Below are 7,211 nucleotides of genomic sequence, written 5' to 3'. Positions count from 1 at the left end.
GCAGAGGCAGAAGGATCAGAATCCTTTCCAAGGTCATCCCCTGACTACAAAGTGAGTCCAGAGGCCAGTTGGAGAGCTACACGGGAAAGTGTTTCAAATAAACAAGCAACCACTTGGGAACAAGAACACCCCCTGCCCAATTTCACTAGGGACATCAAAATTATTTTCATGGTAAAGTAAATTAACACAGCCTCGCCATGGGGGCACAGTGGAAAGGCAAGAGCAGTACCCCTGAGCTGTGCTGTGTCTCCTACATTTTGGAAAACAATCCATGGGAAATAAGGCACAGTAGTCAATAAAGTGTTTAATTTGGAAATGCAAATATTTATCGATCTGATTTTCAATTTGTGGACAGTGAAGGTCTCATGAGGGGCAAAGCGATGCTTAATTGGAAAAAATAGGAGGAGACAAACACAGAGCGCATATACGGGCTTATTTTTCATACATTATATTCTCTAACATAGACATTGGACAGTTTATCTAAGTGACTTTCATAATTTAAGACAGATAGCCAGGCGTGGTGGTACTACCTAATGAGACTGTAAAAAAAATAAAACTAATAATAAAAAGAAAAGGGGGGGGGGACACGCGTGGGCGTGGCTTAGGCCATCTCATAGTATTTCTGTCTCTCTCAGGGATGAAAGTGAGGCTCCTGATTGGGAACGGCTGATTAGCGTGTTCAAAGCAGGACTCTAAGGAACTGAATTCTTCCTGTGGGGTCTGTGCTACGAGGTCCCCTCTGCATCCATCACAATTCCCTGCGGTTGTGCGGTTGTGCGAGCAGAGCGCAGAAAGCCCGAGACTTAATTCCCGAGTCCACCTTACCTAAGTACTTATTTTTCAGAGTTTCAGTTTCATTATTTGGGGAATGGGAACAATATATGTGTTTAAGAAGGGTGCTGCGAAGATGAACCCGGCCTGCGTGTGAAGTCCGTTTTTTCGGCTGTAAATCGCTGCCCCAGATGTTAGTTATTATCGCCATTAAAGGACATGGAATCCGCTTCAATTGCACAGGAGCTTGCAAAAAAGCCTCCTTGACACTTTCCGTTGCAACTTGACCCGGAGCTTAATCGGGTTGTCAAGCCAAAGGGTTCTGGTGCCCTGCAGCGGCCTGGGGCAGGGTCACCCACGAGGTCCGTGCGGCCACTGTCGCGTTCCCTCCGGAGCCGCAGCTCCCCCACGAGCCTCCCACCCGTGTCTCCGCAGGAGGGCCGCGGTGTCCCTTGCTTTTGGAGTGGCTCCTGCCGGAGGGTGTTGGCCGGGGAGGAGCCGGGCCGGTGGGGGTGGGGTGAGGCGAGGGGCGTGGCTTGGCAAGAGGGCGTGGCCTGAGCCTCCGGGCGTTCCGGGCGGCCGATGCCCGAAGCTGGCGAGCCGGGAGCTGGCAAAGCCTGGAGCGCTCCGCCGGCAGCCTGCACGCACCGTGGTGCGGGCTGCACCCTCGGATTCCCGCAGCTTTAGAGCCGAACCCGCGTCCCTGCATCTCAACAGGTCAAGGGAGGTGACGAGGTCGTCCCAGCAAGGACTGGAGGACCAAAGGAGCCGGAAGGTAAGTGGAGCCCTGCGTGTCGCGGGCTGGGGGCTGGGGACCCTCGGGGTCCCGCGTGCCGCAGTCGCGAACTTCTCGGCATCCCGCACGCTAACTCGAGCGCCGGCCTTGCTACTTTCCTGGTGGGAACCTTTGGAGCGAATGGGCGCAGAAGCCCGGTGCGCCGCCCCTGTCTGCGGTTCCGCTGCAGGTAGCTTCCAGAAACCAGGGGACAGGGACCTGAGAGGTCGCTCGTCCTCCCTCGCTTCCTTGAGCCTCGCGTCCTGCGGGAAAATGTCCCGTTGTCGGAGTCTGGTTCCTGAGTTGCGTAACACACGAGTCCCAGAAGTTTCTCCAGGAGTACAGCCAGGTTCTTTCCTCCTCCGCTTCCGACCCTCCTGCCCCCCAGCCTCTGGCAGGAGATTGGTGGTACCTACTCATCCCCTCTTAACTGTGATGGAGAGGAGGCGGCGGCGGTGGTCAGTGTCCTCCGGGCCGGGCAAAGTTGGAGGCACTTCTGGGAACTGCTGTCTGGGACGGAGGGAGACAGTGTCTTAAGAACAAGGATTGGCCAGTTTCTCGGCACGCTCCCCTCCCCCGCCCCCTCTCATACACTTTTCTCCAGTGTCGGGTCTTCTGTGGCTGCGTCTCGCTCGTCCTGGGTCGGGGACTTAGAGAGGACGACGGATCGGGGGGTACTACGAATCAAATGTGTGGAACCCTACTTCCACGAACGAAGCCCCGAGGGGCTCTGCCAGCGTCTTGCGGTTTGAGTATTTCCACCAATACGGTTATGCAAATCGTCCTAAGACCCTTGGCTTTGGAGGTTGGGGCTGTGTCCGAATCTTCCGAGAACCAGACAGAGCTGGCAGAAAGCCCTGGCTGCCGGCGGTTCCATTTGCCTTGCTTTGTACTCTTTTGAAGGCTAGGGTGGGATCATTTTAATCCTGTTGGTGCGCCATGGGGGGTATGACCGGCCTCGGAGGAACTTGGCACATTGAAAACCTTCAGTGCGGAACCTTGAGCCGAGATGCAGACGCAGTGCTGCCTGGGACAGTTGCAAAGTGAGAATTCTGCAATGGAGGCACTGGAGGAGTGCTAGGAGCCAGAGGTGTAGGACTTAGGCGCAGGATTCAGGGCAAGGTTCTGCAGAATGCACGGAAAGTGGGGGTGGGTGGCATCTCTCCCTCAGACCTAGGCGGGGTCAGCCTCCAGGTCTTAGTTGGCGGGTTCACAGAGGAAAAAAAGACACAAGTTCTTCCCTGAGGCTTACGAATACCTAGATATGGCCCCGCGTGAGTGCTGGCTTCCTCTAATGTATTCCTTAGCTTAGCTCGCCCTTCATCTTTAGTGGGAAGGATTCCTTGAGTGAATATTCTAGAAATAGAATATTCTAATGTGAAGATTAAAAATTCTTAATGGCTCACCTGCTTCGTTTAAAGGTGACTTCTTGGCTGTGTGGGGAAGAGAAACACGCATAAAGGAGCAGGGGATGGGAAGCTAACGACCCGGGAGAGGAGAGAAGGCAAGGACTAATTAAAGCTCGGGACACTTATTTGAACTCGGTGTATTTGAGGAGAGCAGGAACTTGGATGGATGGCTTTGAGGTGAGGAGCGTCAGGATGAGACCTTGAAGGAGAGACGGAATTTAGGCAGGGATGGTTGTTTTTATTTTTGAAATATCACAAGTCTGGTGGTGCTGGGGATGTGGGACTTGCAGGTTCAATCCTGAGAGTGTCTTTGCCATCTATCTAGGAGCTGGGCTGGTCGTGTATTGGTGTTAATGTCTTATGCATTCTGTGTAGAGAGTGCGTTTCTATAGGTAGGGCCTTTAGCTTCGTTCATTTTCCTAACTCTTCGACCTTTCAAAAAGACAGTTTTGATGAATCGTGTTGTCTTCTGTTAGGTTACAAAGTTAGACAATATAGCAAAATAAAGTCCAGGCCATTTTAACTACCGCTTTCCTCACAGTATGCAGAACAAATCCCCCCCCCCCACTCCGCCCCGCCTCCTGAAGTCCCTGTTCCGTTATGGGGTAATCAGACAGCATCAGAACCTGCTGTTTCTTCTGTTTCCTACTTGGTTTAACTGAATTTTGCAAATAGCTGGCTGACTAACAGATGGTCCCGTTTCTTCCTTCTCTGTCTCCTTCTGGTTTTTGTTTTTGATTTTTCAAAGAATCTCACTGTGTAGCTCAGGCAGTCTTTGCTACCCTCCTGCCTCAGCCTCCGCTGGGATTACAAGCTTGTGTCGCTATACCCAGTGAGCATTCTTCCCTTAGCTTTGGAAGACATTCAGTTAGGATATATACATACGTGGGTCTGGAGAGATGGCTGGTCTTCCAGATGACCCAGGTTCGATTCCCAGCACCCACATGGTGGCCCACAATTGTCTGTAACTCCAGTTCCAGGAGATCCAACACACACACACACACACACACACACACACACACACACACACACATAGAGTCATACAGATAAAACACCAATGTACATAAAATAAAAATAAATAAATAGCAAAATGGTAAAAACATATGTATGTGTTGCATTTTTCTTAGGCACAGATTTTGTTTTGTTTTGTTTTTCCCAACAAAGGGTTTCTCTGTGTAGCCCTGGCCATCCTGGAACTTCCTCTGTAGACCAGGCTAGCCTCCAACTCACAAGAGAGCTGCCAGCCTCTGCTTCCCAGGTGTCAGAATTAAAAGTGTGCAGCACCACACCTGGCATATACGGATACATATTTATCCATACATTTGTTCAGTAAATTACAACCTTCAGGGTTGAAAATATTGTAAGATTGCCCTTTCTTTCCTTCTGTTTTGCTGCTTTTGTTTTGAGAAAAGGTCTCACTCAGTCTATGTAGCCCAGGCTGACCTAGAATTTTATCATAGGCCAGAGTGGTCTCAAACTTGAAACACTCCTGCCTCAGCTTCCCAAGTGCTGGGATTACAGACATGAACCATGATATCTGCCTCTGTTGTTGTTTGCAGACAAGTCTTTTTTTTTTTTTTTCTTTTTTCTTTTTTCTTTTTTTCGGAGTTGGGGACCGAAGCCAGGGCCTTGCGCTTGCTAGGCAAGAGCTCTACCACTGAGCTAAATCCCCAGCCCCAACAGGTCTGTTTTTAAGAGTTTGTTTTTATTTTATGTATAATGTTTATCTGCAAGTATGTTAGTGTGCTGTGCACGTGGTGCTCACAGAAACTGGAAGACCGTGTCAGAGCCCCTAAAACTGGAGGGAAGCCAAGAGCACAGCCCCCTCTCCTCCCCCCACATGGTGCTGGGAACTGAACTTGGGTCCCATAAGAACATCCTTCTCCGGCCCCATTGAGACATATTCTTACTGTGTAGCTGGAACTAACGTGGAATTCAGAAACCTTCTGCCTCTACTTCTGAAGTGCCGGGATTCCTGTCATGCACTGCCACACTGCCAGTTAAAATCCAGCTTTAGAAAAGAAACTTGTTTTTTATTTTTTTTTAATTTTTTTAAAAAATTATTTACATTGATGTCTCACCTCCACGTATGTCTGTGTGAGGGTGTCAGATCCCTGGCAACTGGGATTATAGACGGTTATAAACTGCCATGCGGGTGCTGGGATTTGAACGTGGGTCCTTTGGAAGAGCAGCCAGTGCTCGCTGAGCCATCTCTCCAGCCTGTTTTTATTATTCTTGGAAGATAACAGGAAGGACTTCCTTGCTCCGCTCTTTCATCACATTTGCGTGATCTCCTATGGAGTTAGTTGAATGCTAAAATGCAAATCCTGAAATAGTCCTATATTTTCACTTTTTCTTCCCCCCCCCCACCCCCCCCACCCCCGGAGCTGGGGACTGAACCCAGGACCTTGTACTTGCTAGGCAAGCGCTCTACCACGGAGCTAAATCCCCAACCCCATTTTCACTTTTTAAAAGCCAAAGCTGGGAGCTGGAGAGATGGCTCAGTGGTTAAGACCATCAACTGCTGGGGGCGGGACAAAAAAAAAAAAAAAAAAGAAAGACCATCAACTGCTCTTCCAAAGGTCAATTCCCAGCACCCACATGGGGACTCATAACCATCTTTAATGGGATCCGATGCCCTCTTCTGGTGTGTCAAAGACAGCTACAGTGTAATTATATACATAAAATAAAGAATTTTTTGTTGTTGTTTTGGGGGGTTTTGTTGTTGTTCTTTGAGATAGGGTTCCTTTGTGTAACAGCCCTGGCTGTCCTATTTGTAGACCAGGCTAGTCATGAATTCACAGATTTGCCTGCCTGCCTCCTGTGTGTGCCACCATCCCAGGTTCCAGATAAATTAAGAATTTAAAAGCCTGATGTGGTGTTGGTGGTGATGGTAGTAGTGGTGGCACCACCTTTAATCCTAGTACTTGGGAGGCAGATTTGGGCGGTTCTCTGGGTTCAGGGCCAGCCTGGTCTACGGAGCCAGTTGCAAGACAGGAAGGGCTACAGCAGAGAAATGTTATCTCAAAATCCCTCTCCAAAGAATAAACAAAATAAAAGACAAAATTAATTTATATTTGTGTGGGATGGCTGCCCCAGAGACATCACTCTTAAGGCTGCAGAAGTGTGCCAGCTGCTGCTTTGGTTTATTTTGGTGTTTGTTTGTTTGTTTGTTTGTTTGTTTTAATAGAGCAGGAACTGCCCTGTGGTTTCAACTCCAGATCTCTGAAAAGAACAGCCAGCGCTCTTAACCACTGAGCTATCTCAGCAGCCCGGGGAACAGGGTCTTACCGTGTAGTCCTTTTTTTATTAATGATTAACTGCGTGTGCGTATGCGTGGGTTATGTGCATGTGTAGATGCTAGTGTGAACACCTGTACGTGTTCCTGTGCAGGCTAGAGGAGAATATTAAGTATTCTCTTCTACTCCCTGACTGTTTGAAAGGAGGACAGGGCCTACGAGGACAGGGCCTACCGCAGAGTCTGGAGCTAGGCTGGCTTCTGAAAAGCTCAGCAACCCTTTGTCCATGTCCCTCACAGTGCTGGGATTTACAGCACAGGTGAGCCCGTACTCGGCTTTTCACACGAGTTCGAAAAGACCTGTTTGAAAGCAGGTCTTCATACTTGCCCATCGGCCCACCTTACCCACTACGCCATCTCCAACCCCACCCCCGCCCCCGTTTTTTAAGATAGGGTTTCCGTGTAGCTGGCCACAAACTCCAGCCTTTACCGCAAGTCCAGGGACTGCAGCCCTAGGCCACTATGCCTGGCAGTTGAACCATCGACCTGGTGCATGCTAGTCAAGAACTCTACCACCTAACTGAGCTGTGCCCGCAGGCCCCCCCCCCATCAATCCCCCTTAGCCCTCAGCAGCCCCTGCGGCCTCCCCTTGCAGCCCCCGCAGCTCCCCCAGCACTCCACGGCTCCCCAGCCCCCCGCGGCCCCAGCAGCCTCCTATAGCTCCCCGCAGCCCCCCCGCAGCCCCCACAACCCCTGCAGCTTCCCCCCACAGCCCCTGCAGCCTCCTATAGCTCCCCGCAGCCCCCTGCAGCCCCTGCAGCCCCCACCCCTCCAACCCCTCCACTGCTCATGTTTACAGTGTATCATTGTAGAACTAATACTGAGTGACTATGGCCAGGGCCGCTAATAGGAGCTCCTCTTGCGGGCTTCAGGACAGCTCTCCTTCAGTAGTATTCTCCAGGGAAGAAAAGTCAGCTGATGTTCTGAAATTAACTGGCCCATTTTAAATATGACTAAG

At 50.5% G+C, this 7,211-nt stretch overlaps 1 protein-coding gene across 1 annotated transcript in view; it reads left to right on the top strand.

The window, feature by feature from the left end:
- Positions 1-1,346: 1,346 nt before the first annotated feature.
- Aff1 (ALF transcription elongation factor 1) overlaps positions 1,347-7,211 on the top strand; it is a 162,600-nt gene continuing 156,735 nt past the window's right edge. Inside the window, 1 exon segment of the mRNA NM_001437106.1 lies at positions 1,347-1,546. The gene's annotated coding sequence lies outside the window, so the exon portion shown is untranslated.

Source organism: Rattus norvegicus, chromosome 14, assembly GCF_021556685.1.
Source record: "Rattus norvegicus strain SHRSP/BbbUtx chromosome 14, alternate assembly SHRSP_T2T, whole genome shotgun sequence".
NCBI lineage: Eukaryota > Metazoa > Chordata > Mammalia > Rodentia > Muridae > Rattus > Rattus norvegicus.
The sequence above is the reverse complement of the archived record's forward strand: the minus strand, read 5'-3'. Positions and strand labels throughout refer to the sequence as shown.